Source organism: Stegostoma tigrinum, chromosome 18 (assembly GCF_030684315.1).
Source record: "Stegostoma tigrinum isolate sSteTig4 chromosome 18, sSteTig4.hap1, whole genome shotgun sequence".
Lineage (NCBI taxonomy): Eukaryota > Metazoa > Chordata > Chondrichthyes > Orectolobiformes > Stegostomatidae > Stegostoma > Stegostoma tigrinum.
In genome coordinates this window covers 12,596,629-12,612,101 of record NC_081371.1, presented here as the reverse complement: position 1 = coordinate 12,612,101, position 15,473 = coordinate 12,596,629, and the positions used below count along the sequence as shown (strand labels likewise).

The following is a 15,473-nucleotide window of genomic DNA, read 5'->3' as shown; positions in this document are numbered from 1 at the left end:
ATAAGATGTTAAAATTAAATCAACAACATACAGTTAAATGCTTTAAAAAACGGGAAAATTTCCTTCTCAATATTATTGTTTGTCTTATTTCTGTTTATTGATCTTGCTTGCAACACAGCTGCTATATTTGCCTAAACAGTAATCACAGCACTTGAAAGCAATGCACTGAACCAAAGACATTAGGACTCTGGATTTATGAAAAAGAAGTGAGACCAACAATGCTCACTTGGTTCAAGTAGAAATTAGACAGCAATTTGACTTTTGACTGCAAATGTTTAGTTAAATGGGGAGATCTTGGGCCAACACAACAGCTCAGTGGTTCACATTGCTGCCTCACAGCATCAAGGACCTGGGTTCAATTCCACCTTCAAGTGACAGTGTGGAGTTTGTATGTTCTCGTGACAGTGTGGTTTCCTCCCAAAGTCCAAAGATGTGCAGGTTGGGTGGACTGGCAATGGTAAATTGCCTATCGTGTTCATGGATGCACAGGCCAGGTGGATTAGTCATGGGAAATGCAGGGTTACAGGGATAGGGTGGGTCCGGATGGGATGTTCGGATGGTCAGTGTGGGACTTGATGGGCCAAATGGCCTGCTTCCTCACTGTAGAGTCTCTATAATCTCAATATTGCCAGTCCTGAAGAACTGCTCTTTTTAAAAGGGACATTTTGATCTGCAAATCATTTAAAATTATTAGCTATTCTAACATGTGTAACTCAAATTACCTTTTAAGTCTTATGCTAAGACCTGACGCAATGACAAGTGTACATTATAATGCCTGGAATTTAGATTTTTAAAACTAGAGGCAGATGAATTTTCATTAGTCCTGGAAAAAAAAGATCAGAAAGTCAATTTGGAACAGTGACTTAATTACATCAGTTCCAAGAAAGGGGGACACTGTGGTCAAATGCCTGCAAAAACACTTGCAAGTGTTAACAGATAAAAGTATTTATACTGTTGGGTTTACAGTTTTGACTTCAAGACAGAAGCTTCTAAGTACAAGGTCAGGAGAACTTGGAATTCAGTTCAGAAAACAATGTTTCTTCTGAGAACCAAGTTAAAATTTCAAGCCAACCAAATCACACACAAATTAAAAAGTGTTTTAGTGTGGAACTTCCAGGTTGAGAGAATCTGAATTGAAGTCGACAAACTTTTACAGCTGACAAAGTTCAGTCCATCCAAATTATGAAAAATTCATGCCAGTGAACTCAAAGGAATCATAAAATTGTCTCCACAGTTCAAAGAAAAACAATACTGTGCAAGGTCACTTAAGTAATGATTTCTACACTGAAACAGGAATTATATTTCTCTGGAAGTAGATGATGTTGGAAATAATCACGAAAACAAAGTTCCAACAAATGTTACGTTCTTTTGACTAAGTATTATGGCTGTTTGTTTTTTCCTTCTACCTTCACATAATTAACAATAGAATGTTATATTAGTAACACCTACAACCTCACGTGAATGTGTTTCAGTGACTAACCAAACGCAAAAGGTTAGACAAAACCTACAGATTCCATTGTGGGTTTTGACCCATCCATGACCATAACTCCTGTCACTGAAAATTAACTTTTAAAACAATAAGAAATATAAACATATTGGTCAAACTTCCCAGTAGGTGCACATGATATATCTGAGAACATGGTGACCTTCTTTGCAGGCTCAGGCTACTTTGCCTTGCTGTTTTACCTGCTTATCTTTCTCTTCTCATGCTTCCTTCCCTTCACCTCTAAATTCTGTCCAAATTGACTTTTATTTGCCTTTCTTTTCCTCTTGCAGTAGATACGGAGAACAGAGCCATGAGAGTCATCTCACTTCCAGAGTTCAGCTCTTTTGTACACATTTGGACTAAGGCTTCAAATGTAGGCAGGAGCTACATGGCCCGGCAGAACATTAACCAAGTATCAGAGAGACTCTGATGAAGGGTCTAGGCCCGAAACGTCAGCTTTTGTGCTCCTGAGATGCTGCTTGGCCTGCTGGGTTCATCCAGCCTCACATTTTATTATCTCAGAGAGCAAATGATTGCTGAGTAACTGCCTTTTGATATTTCACTGTCCTGCTGATTCAGAGTCGACAGATTGGAAAAATCCAATCAGGCCTATAACTGCCCTGCTTTGTGTGGGTAACACATGCCTGGACAATTTTCCACATTAACAGGTAGCTGTCGTGTTCCAATCGCTGAACTGGAATGACTGGCCAGGGACATAGCTGGTTTTGGCAAACAGGTTTTCAACTCTATTGCTGAAATGTCATCAGGGCAAAACAGTCTTTGCGGTATCCAATCCTTTCAGCTGTTTGATATCAAGTGCCAAGAATTGAATTAGCTTAAGATTAGCATCTGCGATGGTAGGGACCTCGGGAAGAGACTAAGCTGGATCACCCATTCAGCACTCCAGGCTGACAAATGCTTCAACATGCATTTACACTGCATGTATTGGCTACACCAATTCCTGGGGCTGGAAATGTTTTTGGAGTCTCATCCTTTGGATTAATTATTTAATTGTCCAGTGTTCATGACTGGATATAGAAAAACCGCAGTGCTCAGATGTGATCCTTAGGTTGGGAGATAATTTGCTTGATTAATCACATTCTGCTTCCACTGGCTGACTTGCAACTAACCCTGTGTTGTAGCTTCACCAGTTTGACACCTCGCCTTTAGAATTCCGTAGGTTGCTAGTGTGCCATCTTCCACCCTTCGTTGAATCATGCTCAATAATAACAATCGAGTGGGAAATATTCTCAGTCCTGACTTTAGATCGTGATTGAAAACCGTTCTTCGACTGGCCCACAGAATCTCCTGAATGCCCAGATTAGTCATTTGATCTGTTTAAAAACCTCTCAAGTAAAATGGCACGAGTAACACACAACACAAAGAAGGGTACCCCCAATGTGAAGATGTAACTTAGTCTCCACAAGTACTTTGGAGCAGCACGGTGGCTCAGTGGTTAGCCCTACTGCCTCACAACATGAGGAACTTGGGTTTGATTCTGCCCTCAGGCAACTGTCAGTATGCAGTTTGCACATTCGCCCCGTGTCTGTGTGGGATTCCTCCAGGTGGTCCAGTTTCGTCCCAGTCCAAAAATGTGCAGGCTAGGTAGATTGGCCATGGAAAATTGCCCATAGTGCTGAGGTGTAGATTAGGTGGGACGCTCTGAGGGTTGATGTAGACTTGTTGGGCCAAAGGACCTGTTTCCACATTGTAGGGATTCTATGATTCTATGGAGTACTGTGTAGCTGTCACTCCTCCCATTATTGGTCAGAAGCATCAGCAATAGGTAGGTTGGTCATGACAAGGTCCAAGTAGGTTTTATTCACACTCTTTCCCACCGCCACCACCCACCCCCTGCCCCGCCACACCAACACACCACAGACCCAATCTAGCAGTTACATCTTTTAGAGGCCGGTCAGCTCAGTCAGTAAGGGTGCTAGGAGCCTTGACCAAGAGGAGCTGCTATACGTCTGCTTGTTCAAATTGTTGTCTGTCATGGAGAAATACTGATTAGCTGATGCAAGTGGTTGATGGTAAATCAGCAGGTTTAATTGCACATGTTTGAGAAATGCCATGAGACTTCATGTGATCCAGTTAGTTGAGGGATCCAGAGGCTACTCCTCTGAATGTATCAATGTGTCACCACCACTTTCATTGATGGTAGTGCCTTACAACGTGAAAGGTGTAGTTCTTTGACTATCTCAGGCTGTTGCCTGACTGGTCTTCGAGGCAACAAATATGGCACTGGTAAGGAGGACTTTGCTACGCAGACAGGGCTAGGCTCACCATTGTCATTTCCAGAAATTTGCTGCAGGCACACCTAGGCAAAACATCTCAAGGGCAGCAGTTTTCCTTCCCTAAATTAGATTAATCCAGTGTTCAATGTCTAGATCACTAATGGTCAACATTAGCCTAGGTATTTTCATTTCAGTTGCCATGGTGGAATTTGAACCCATGGCACCAGAACATTAGCTGGACTTCCTTGATTACAAAGCCAGTGACATTGCCACTGTGTCATTGCCAAACATAAACCAAAATCATTAATTTCTTCAAAATATCGAAGGTGAAACAAATGCTAAATTTGCCACTTTCTTTATCAAACAACAGCTTTCTCTCCTGAACCTTCAAAATCAATTTGCACCATATGCACTTCATAAACAATAATTGTTGCTTTCTAACTAGCACAGAACATCAGCAATTATCTTGCTTCACATTTTGGTTTGTTAAAAATGAATCTGAACATGAAAACTCTCTCCACTCCCTCATGTTATTTCATTTTCTGATGTTTACAGGATACCAAAATCTGTTGTTTTCTAATCCAAACAGCAGCATTTCCCAACCTCAGTCATACAAGTGCAAAAACATTCAGAAACAAATACAACCACTTTAACCTTACTCTTAGCAATCACTTCAAGCAAAGTTTCTGGGCAAAAATCTGTTATTGATTAGGAAAACATATTAGCACAGCTAATTGAATAACATTAGAAACGTTAGGAAGTTAAGCACAAGATACACACAGACTGACGGAATGTCTGGCACACTGGTATTGTCCCCACCCCAGGTGAGACTTAAACATGGACCTTCCACCCTGAAGGTGTCCCATAACATGTCCCAACAGGATGTTGATTAAAAAAAAGCGTGGAGCCTGATGAACACATTTCGGGCCGAGACCCTTCCTCAGAAAAAATTTGTTCTGAAGGAGGGTCTAGGCCCCTAAATGTCAACTTTTGTGCTCCTAAGATGCTGCTTGACCTGCTGTGTTCATCAGGCTCCACACTTTGTTATCTTGGATTCTCCAGCGTCGGCAGTTCCCATTATCTCTGTTGATTAAAAATAACTGTGCTCAAACTGCACAGTCCAAGATCAGTCTGCACATCTTCTGATGAAATGCATTTGTGTGCACACACTTGCATGTGTAGAAATCAGTTCACAGAATTTTTGAAAGAGCTTCCAAATTTTAGATATAAAAGTACAAATGGGTAATTCTTAACTCAATTGGTGCAAAATACAGAAACCTTTGATTTTTGCGTTTTATTTGCAACTTTTAGATTTTCAAATTTCAACTGAATAAAATAATTTCAAATAAAGCATTCTGAATAATTTCCGAGATTCCAAATAAATGAAAGCATGGATGAAATATAATCTCAATAAATGCAACAGCTATGGATCACACAGAATTGTATCATTAACACAGACAGCATCGCTCTAAAATAGTAAGAGGGACTAACAAGCTTACAATGAAATATGTACTTCCTACAACTTGTACAATAATATCTAAAACCTTTGGGGCTCTTGCAACATGATGGTAGTGTCCCTATCTCCATACAAAGAGACCCAGATTCAAGACACACCTGTTCCAGAGGTATGTCATAACATCTCTTAAAAAAGTTAATGAAAATAGAGTAAAATTTTACATGAGATTGAGAGAATGTATATATTTTATTCCTATTTTTCTATTACAAGATATTAAATCTTACGATAGAATCCTTATCATACATCTTGAAAGCACAGCAATGACATGCCAAACAAGAGCTCATCAGGTCTACTCCAGTGTCACACAACTATAAATTAATCAGGCAGTATGAATAGAATCTTCAATTCTGGACTGGAAACAAAAACTCTGACACATTTAGACAAAAACTACCCAACCACATCTAAAGATGTTTTTGAGCTGCAATTTTGGACTAGAAGCCTTCCTAGTTGAAGCAGCACAGTCCTGTAAAAGGAATTCTTGGGGGGGACAACAGCAGGCATAATCAACACAATTCACACCCAGTTTGCAGTAGTAGGTGCCACAATTCACAGTTTAAAGGGTCTAAAGCCACTTTGACAGGTATTAAGTGCTTGAGATAAGTGATAGATGAGTGTGTGGCCAGCAAACAGAAGAGTTGCATGGACGGGTGTATTTAGGACTGATTCAGTCAGATTGAGATCCTGGGATTTTTTTTTTGGGGGGGGGGGGGGGGTCATCGGTCCAGCAGTGACAGAAAAGGGAAGTACGGGGCAGAAGTCAGTTGGTAATAAGAATGCAAGACAGTATTTGCTTCACCGGTAGCTACGAGTTACAGCCAGTCTTAATTCCATAACTTATCCTGGCTAACTGCTCGATGCATCCAAAGTTTCCAACAGATTCAAGAGTTGGGGATGTTTACAAAGCGCTTCAGACACTGGGTAATTGCCCGAAGTTTCAACTACACAGGCAATCCTGCAGTCAGTTTTGTCAATACTTCAAATGTAATCTTGATGAGCAACTCGTAACTACACCACACAAACAACAATCTTCCCGGAAGAAAATCAAGTCTCTTAGTTTTCAAACATTCCTTTGGTGATGAGACAGAATTGATACCTTTTCAGAGAGGTTACAATCGAAATCAAGAACTTGGGACTCTGTAAAAATCACAACAGCTAACTACATTTATTTCAAGTGACTACTACAGGAATAAGCCCAAAAGACAAAGAATCATCACTGTAGCTCAATGCTTTATGTTTCAGAACAAATTTTTTTTTAAAAAAAAATCAGGCTACTCTTGAAAGATACACAAAAAAAAACTCAGTGAAAGGATTCATCCGTCCCTATCCAATGTGCAGACAGGAAGGTCAAATTACTTACAAGACACTTCACAAGATTGATAAAGGGTGTGGAATGCAATCAGCTTATTTTAACTCACTAATCCTTCAAAACTTACTGCTGTATTCAAATAGATTTTAAATAATTTGAGTTTTGTGTCGCCGTTATTCCTCAGTAATTCGTTCCATCTGTTGTGGGAAGAACTGCATCTTCAACTAGTTTTCACCTATGCCTTCCTGGTCCTACCCAAAAACAATATATAATGCAACAATGCTTCCGATTTACCATTTCCCATACCCTTTATAACATTATACGTCAAGCTTTCAATCAACGGCTTCCAAGATGGAAAGACCCATGTTATTCCCATTTTTGTTAAAAGCTCAAATATCTAATCATCGATGTCAAACATAATGTCCCTTCTCTCAACTGGTTTAAATATATGTGTCTGATGACAACACAAGATTTGACCTGATTCAGGCAACATAGAACAATTTGAGCATGATGTCTAGTACAACTATACAGTAGGTACAACATTCTACTTTCTCCACTGACCACCGCTCTCAAGGGGTTAAAATGCATCAACCGTTCAAGAAGTCCATAAGGATCCCATACCTCGCTTGATTTATTTCAACACAATTCATGGAAATGGGTGTTGCACATTTTCTTATTGTGCAGACTGTAAATATCCATATTAAATTTCTCCTTCCATTATGCTGCACGTTCATATATTCTGTATTTCTCAAGCTTCTCTACATAAATGAGTTACATGTTCTTGCTTGTTAACTGATTTACAAGCTTCCAAATTGAAGTCAATTGCCTCCCTCTAAACCAGGAATCCCAGATTCAAGTCCCAACTGCTCCATCTATGTTTAATAACATCTTTGAACAGGTGAATTAGAAAATCTTTATAACAGATATAGCCAACTGTAGCAAGAGCAGATGCACCCCTCTCAACACTTCCAAAGAGCTTGTTCTTCCCAATCAATGTCCACCGATTCTATCATCCAAACTATTTCTTATACTTTTCCATGGATCATCTTAAGTCCTCATGGAAGAGAGCTTACCTAAATTAGTAGGTGTAACTTTGTCAAATACCTTTTCAAAATCTACTGTCTGCTTGTCAAAAATTCCCCAAGGACCAATGACGCTGATATGGGATTTAGTTATTGTATTTAGTTATGGTATTGAGTATCATTGCCTCAGTTGGCCTTGTTGACTCAAAAACGTGCAGGTTTGCAAATTTGCAATCATGCCTCCCAATGTTCAGTGCATCCCATGTACTTGGGAATCTGCACTTCAAATCCTTTTTCTTCTTAGCACCCTGGGAAAAATAAGACAAATAAATCCTAAGGAAACATTGACAGTCCTTTCAACTTTTCCAAGCCTTTTCAAAATAATTTAATTTACACTATCGTTATTTAAACAAGTTGCTGTGTGGCCCAAAACATCAAAAGGAGATAATCATTCTTTATACTATCTTGTACGCAGTTACCATTCGTTTCAACTAGGTTTTCATTTTATTCCAATTCTCATATCTTTCACTGTTTCTGCCCAGTGAATGAGTTAAAGAAACTTTTCTCCATAATGGTTTGTGTATAGCTGATTTCTTCATTTTTTTTTTGCTACCAGGACTTTGATTTTGAACAATGAACTTTCTCACTATTCTCCTTGGAGCACGTGCAGAGATGATTTATCCTTTTTCACTTTTGATTAAATCATCACTGAACAGAATATGAAAATGCTTCCAAACGCTAATGAAACACTTCTGAAATGTATCATTCATGGATCTTTGGAAGCATGGAAACCCAATCATCACTGCAAATTCCCACAAAGAGCAATGTAACAATGAACAGATTTTGATGGCTTATTGGCCACATCACAGAACAATTTCTATGTTCTTTTTTGAACAAAAGTCATAGAATGATTACTAGTCAAAAGGCATTGGCCCCTCTTTGCAATCAATTCAGTTCATCTCACACCTTTGCCCTTTCTTGACAAGCCTGAAAAATTTCTCTTATCAGGGTTCTCTCCTATATCATTATTGAAGCTGCTTCCAAATTTCCAGCCAGTGCATTCCGGATATATCAATTTATTGCATTAATTTTTGGTCCTGTCACCATCACTCTTGTTGCATTCATTGTATATTCATCATTTAGTTGATGGTTATCCTTTTATTCTCAAATCTGTCAAAGAACAGTTTATATTTAACTACCCTTTACAGATCCTTCATGATTTTAAAACATCTTGTCAATTTTTTTTTTCCTGTTCTTTTAAAAAACAAGGAACAAATACTCAGCTCCTGCAATCTATTCACTTAAATGAACATTATATCCCTGGAACCATTCTCATATCTTCATTGCACCCTTCCTAAAGCGTTCACCACCTTCTGTTACCCAGAATTTGACATACTGCTCCAGTTGAGATCAAACCAGTTGTTTTTTTGAAGTGATCCATTGTAACTTCCTCATCTTTGCATTATATGCCTTTACTCATTCTGTGTGCCTTTAAATGCACTTCTACAACCTTCCATGCCATCTGCAACCATTTTTCCACAAAGTTTGCAAATCAAGGTAGGATGGTACCACGGTGAATGGTAGGACCTTAAGGAATGTGGTGAAACAGAGAGACCTTGGAGTTCAAGTGCACAGTTCTCTGAAAGTGGAGTCACAGGTTGACAGAGCAGTGAAGGTGACTTTTGTCACCCTGACCTTCATCAGCCAGGGCATTGAGTATATAAGTTGGCAAGTTTTGCTGCAGTTAACAGGACTTGGGTGAGGCAGCAATTAAAGCATTGTGTTCAGTTTTGATCACTTTGCCCTAGGAAAGATGTTATTAAACCAGAAAGAGTGCAGAAGAAATTGACAAGGATGTTGCCAGAGCTCAAGGCACTGACTTCCAGGGAGAGGTTGGGCAAGCTAGACCATTTTTCCTTACAGCAGAGGAGACTGAGGCATGTTTCTTATAGAAGTAAATGTGATCATAGAAGCATGGATAGCATGAATGCACTCAATCTTTTTCCCCAGGGTTGGGGAAAGAGGACTAGAGGGCATCAGTTGAAAGCAAGAGGGGAAAGAATACATGGGAACTTGAGGAGCAACTTTTTGAAAAACACAGCGGGCAGTACACGAATGGAACGAGCTGCCAGCGGAAGTGGTTGAGACGGGTTTGTTAACAACATTTAGAAGGCACTTGGACAAATACATTGATACAAAAGGCTTGGAAGAATACAGCCCAAGTGCAAGGAAATGGGGTCAGCATGTTTGGGTAAAAGGGCCTGCGTCCGTGCTGTAGGACTATGACTACAAGATAAACTCGCTCCTGTAAGGCTAGAATTGTCCTTTACTTCATATTACCTTTTCCTCATTCATTTTTCCAACAAAAGTGAATCACTTCACTACATTACATTTCAAACAATTTGTCTTCCCATTCCAACACTCCTTCAATGCCCTTTTGAAGTCTATCACAATCCTCACTATTCATAATAATCTCAAATTCTGTTGTGTGCAAATTTTGAGATTATACCTTATATATTAATGATCTAACCTTGAGTGCACATTACAGAATAGTGGTGCAAATTCCAACCCCTGGAGTACACTACATCTACCGTACTCCACTCGAAAAAAAGAACCATTCACCAATAATCTATTTTCTGCTATGCAATATCAGAATGCTCGTTTAAAAGTCACGGTTAAGCCAGAGCTATCTCCAAATAAACATCAGCCGGAACAAAAATCTTATTAGTAGATTTTGCTAGAAACTCTAATTTGACCTCCAACTATTCCCTCCATGGCTCAAATCTCAAACTGTTGATGGTGTTCAATCTTAAACTGAACCTCAAAATCCTCAGTTTATTACCAATATTGTCATTTTCATCTTGAGAACACAGCCTGTCTCAGTACCCAATCTCCACCAATTAAAAGTTTATTCATCACAGTTCACTCTTACCTCAATTTTTCTCATGTCCTCACAAAACACTGTGCTATGCATACTTTACTTGCATCCTATCCAACACCAAGTCCTCTTCAAGCTTCAAGCCACTTACTGCCTTGTGTTTATCTTCAAAATCTTCAATAATTTCCTTCACAGTCCAGCTGCACCTCTCCATTACACCCTTTTCCAAACTCCATCTTGAGGATCTGTACATCTTACACTCTAAGCTTGAAGCATTTGAATCTTTAGTGTTTTTTGGAACTGCGTGAAAGAGAAAGGTGAAGCTTTCAAATACACCATCTTAATTTCATCCCTCCTCCTAGCCCGTTTCTATTCCTTATTGTTCATTGCTTCCTCCGAATGTTCCCCTGCTCTCCGAAACATCCAGTGACATTTTGCAACATGGCACTGATTAAATCTATGTAGCTGTACATAATCCAAACAATGAATGCTGGAATTTAGTAAAATAAAATTTGAATATGAGACAGATTAAAAGCCATCCTAAAAATATTTACTGAACTGCAATATCCTTTGAAAGCTCAGAGGTGAAATTTTGATGATTCCATCACAACTTTAATAGTTTCAAACAAGAATCATTTTGTTTGCATGTCAGCAGAAATTATGACCACATACTTTTCTCTCCTGAAGGGAGGAGCCTCAGTGCTTTACACAGCCTAACAACACTCTGACAGTCTGCATAAGTAACCACGTTCCAGCTGAAAATTGGGACAGTAAACCACTGTGGTTGGTGGGGGCACTGGATATTTCCTTACAGCAACGTTTGATCCTTTCACACCTGGGGCCCAAACAAAGCAACTTGTCAAGAGTAAAACCGAAATAGGTGGAACTGAATTAAATATTTTCCCTTAACTAGCCAAGAGCACTATGTTCACTTGCAGTAATCTCAGGGGTATTATGAAGTGGGATTGCCCAATTCATCAGGGAGAAGAGAAGAGGTTACACTGAGGATCTGGCAGTCTGGCACAGCGCAGTGCTGAATCAGAGCATTTACTCAGAGACACCACAGGGGGTTCGCTTAAATGTAAGAGTTTTGTTTATAGAAATATTTGAAATCTGAAGGAGCCTCTTCTCAACCGTCTACCAAAAAACAGTGCAATAGAAATTTAGAGCTCTGTACTTCATCCCTTACCTCCCACTCAACTAGGCTTTACTTCCCTGACAAGAAAAAGTTTCTTCCTGCATCTCTCGCAGTTACCTGACAAGACAGCTGCTGAGGCTAATCACTGCAAATCGATTTGCCCATTCACAAGATTCCTTTGGAACACAGAAACAAGAACAATTGGTTTTAAAAATGAGTGAATCTGTTAAGAGGCAGAATAATGAACAGCAAGTACTCCATACTATTTAAAACGAAATTGGTGTGGAAAACTGAACTCTAAAAGGAGTGCTGGTACTTTGAACCGTGATTTTGACTTGCTGGACCAGACACGGTCACAGCATGTGCATTCCCACTCTACAGTAAACACAAAACAATGTTAAATTTCAAAGGTGGCACATCGTAGAGGCGGAGTCCTATGGATAACTGATACATGCGGTTAAATTCACCGGAGAAACTGGCAGTGATACATAATTTTTAAAAAAGTCTTGGAACTATTCCACACAGACAATGCCCTATCCTCGAATAACGCTTGCGCTCGTTAACATAACGAGTAGGAGATCTTATGCAGGTACCTGTTTTGCAATGAACTTCCCCTCCCACCCCGAAAAAATAAAGCCTGGAATGCAAAAGTCGCTGGAGTTAAGCTTTTAAAAAAAAGCATTCTTTAATCGTCGATGTGGATTTTATAATGATGTACTTGAGACGACCCATGAAACTGAATCCACAGGGCGCTTGACAGTACAGTTCCCGACTTTAAGTGACGCAAACCTCAACATTCAATAACGCAAAGATAGACCTAACTTCTTCACCCGAAAACAGGGGAAAGCCACATCCATAATGCTAATAAAACATAACCGTTTCTTTCTACCGACGGCCACAGGGAGCCTCAAAGTGGTGTACGATCCCGCCCTTTAAGTATCGCTGCTGCGGGGAAACGCAGCTTACAGCAGGCCACTGTAAACTTCTTAAGAGAACTGGCAGAAAAACGCTGCACACCGTCCCCGCTCCCTCTGCCAGCCGGTACCGGAGGGGAGGAAGCGGGAGAGTGGCACCGCCTCCTGAGCTCAAGGGTTGGTAGAAGCGGACCTCAGTCACAGGCGGCGGCATGGCGCAATTTCCATTCGGCGTGATCCGAGCATTTTACTCAGCTCCGAAGGACAAGGTGTGGGCACAACACTCAGCAAAGACAGCTACCCCCCGCACCGCCCCCCAAACCATCATCCTCCACCAGAACCTCAGCGCTGAAACCATCACTTGAAAGAAACTGCGTTCGATCCCCCACTCGTTTTCCACAAGAAAAACGAAAAAGTGGATACCCTCGCTTCTCAGCGCGCTTCTAAAAAGGGGGCTAAACATAGAAAAAGTGAGGATACCGCATTGAATTAATCATTTTTAAAAATGGGGTTTCATCGCTGCCGTCAAAAAGTTCCGCTTTGACGGTATCCCTCCCTTCTCCTGGAGTCTGCTTCACGCCGAGGGGCGGGGGGAGAAAGAGCCGGGGACTCGGTGCCATTTTTCCACAGAATCCCTTCTCCAAAGCCAACCCCAGACACACGCCACCCCGACCGCCCTCTCTCATATCCATTTATCTCCCTCCCCCCCCCCCCCCCAAAAAAAACACACACCTTTCCCCCTTCCACACACACCAACCCCCAACCCTTCCCGTTTTCTGGAAGATACGGTGAGACTCCGAGGAAGGGGGGGGGAAGGTGTCTTGTGTTGGAGGGAACGCGGTGGATACAAAGTTGCAGCCCGTGGCGGATACATTGTATCGAGCCGGGGCCAATGTGAGACAACACCCAGACTTCGAGAGCCCCAACCACTGGCTACAAGATGTCAGCTCCGAGTGTGCGCAAGGCAACATTCCGGTTGCGCAGTTCCAGTCTCGGCTACTTTAGTGCAAATAATCAAGGCAAAACCCCCTTTACCTGACTGAATTTGCCCCCCTGCCATTAAAAAAACTCCCCCTTAAAGCAACCTCAACTCTTTTTTTAAAATAAAATGAGTTTTGGAAAGCTTTATCGTCTTGCTGCGGCCCGAGCGCACACAGCAGCCTCTCTTTTATTTCCCCCTTCACGATTTGCATCGCCCTATTATCCCAAAAAGGACAGAAATAAACGGGAGGGGGGGGGGAAAAGAGGGTAAGTGAGTGTGTGGAAATGTTCGTGTAGCTACTTTGTCAATTGTTTCCCCCCCCCCTACAAAGTACTTGAATTTGGACGATTTAAAAGGGCAGATGAACTTGATCAAAGCCGCGATTGTAGGCGACAAAACGTAAACGTTGTCAGTCCGCACCGAATGGTGCCCCACGCTCGCACTTGAAGACTGCGGCGCAAAGAACGAGTCAAAAAAAAAGGGGAGACACCTCAGAAGGAGGGAGAGAGAGCAGAAAAAAGGAAGCAACATTTATTTTAAAGCTGGTGCTAGAAGAATATCTCCTAAAACTGCCAAGAATCTAAAGAGGGCGAAATATGTTTAAAACACAAAAAAAAGCCACTGTTGCCAATGGTGTGAAGGAAGGAGGGAGGGGGTGCGAGAGGCAGGGCTGTTCTGTCGGGGTGGGTATCGGTGCCAAGTGGTGCCGCCGGAGCTCGCCCGCTGCCCGTGCGCCTTTGGCGGCCGCTCGCCTCCTGGGGGCCCCCGCACGGTTCTCCAAAAAGAGAGAGCGGCAGCTTGGCGCACGGGCACCCGGGGTCACCTTCTTCCGCCTTTACGCGCCTGTCAGAGCCCCGGGGCTTGCGAGCAAAATGCAGGACGCAAGTGCCACGTCCAGTCGATTCCTTTGTGTTTAAAAAAAGGGGGGAAGAAAAACCATGCTCAGCTCTTTACCTAATACGTTTTTTTGTGAGTGAGTGCAAATTTGCAACAAAAGGCAAAAATGTTTGCAAAAAAACAAACAGCGGCCTTTCATGCATGCCTGTCCCTAAAAAAAATCAACTTTCTGCGACGCGCAAATATAAATCCACACACAGAGTCGCGCATTTATATTCATTGCAGAAATGCCCGCTGCGCGCACACTCCCGGACACAGAAGCAGCTCCCGACCCCTGGCTCCTGCCTTTCTATCTCTGTCTCTCCACTCCCCACGCCTCCGTCTCTTACCCCTGTCAGGAGCCAGGGGCGCCATTTTCTGTCAACTCAGCCCGAGACGGAAATCTACCGCTCCACAACTTCCAAGTTCGCGACCGCAGCGCGCAAGCACTAGGCCCCCAAACCCCGGCTTCGCCTAGGTCTCACCTGGGAGGAGAAAGAAGGAAGTGACGGTTCCCTGCTCCCTCTCTACTGTCCCGCTCGACTGTAGCTGCCTCTCCTGGTGCGTATGCGTGTGCGAGAGAAAGAGGTATCTATAGGGGGGAGGGGAGGGGAGGAAGGTTCTTCCTCTCCCCCAGTTCCCTCTCCGCTCTGTGGAGAGGCTGCTGACGGCGCTGGAAGGGGAGGATCTGCTTGACTTTTTGCCCACCCTCTTCCCTCAGTGCGATGTGTCCGGGGCGAATGAGTCAGTGTCGACTGGAAACGCAGACGTGCAACGCACAAGCCCGACTCTGCTCTGGACTACACCGAGCTGGGCTGAAGAGCTGATACCCGGAACACACGGTCTGTGTTTGTCTATGTGTGGAGAGCTGGAGCCCCGTCTGTCAAAGGGATTCAGGGACCCACGCAACTGGATGGAGATTAGAGTGATTGCTGCTGGAGCTGCCTTTTGTCACATACATATCCACGCACACCCACTACTCTCTGTAACCTTGCCATGCGCAAAAAAAAACCCACAGGTATATGGGATCAGACATCAGCAAACAGTCAAAGGAGCCCATCAGACTGACAACATACCCGGGAAGGTCAAGGTTTTCTAGCCCCTTGCCCTTTTTTATT

At 42.2% G+C, this 15,473-nt stretch overlaps 1 protein-coding gene across 3 annotated transcripts in view; it reads right to left on the bottom strand.

Annotated features, from left to right (window-relative positions):
- znf800a (zinc finger protein 800a) overlaps positions 1 to 15,171 on the bottom strand; it is a 115,642-nt gene extending 100,471 nt beyond the window's left edge. For all 3 annotated transcript variants that reach the window (XM_059652332.1, XM_059652333.1, XM_059652331.1), the window contains exon 1: positions 14,841 to 15,171. The gene's annotated coding sequence lies outside the window, so the exon portion shown is untranslated. The remainder of the gene's footprint in view (positions 1 to 14,840) is intronic.
- Positions 15,172 to 15,473: the final 302 nt, after the last annotated feature.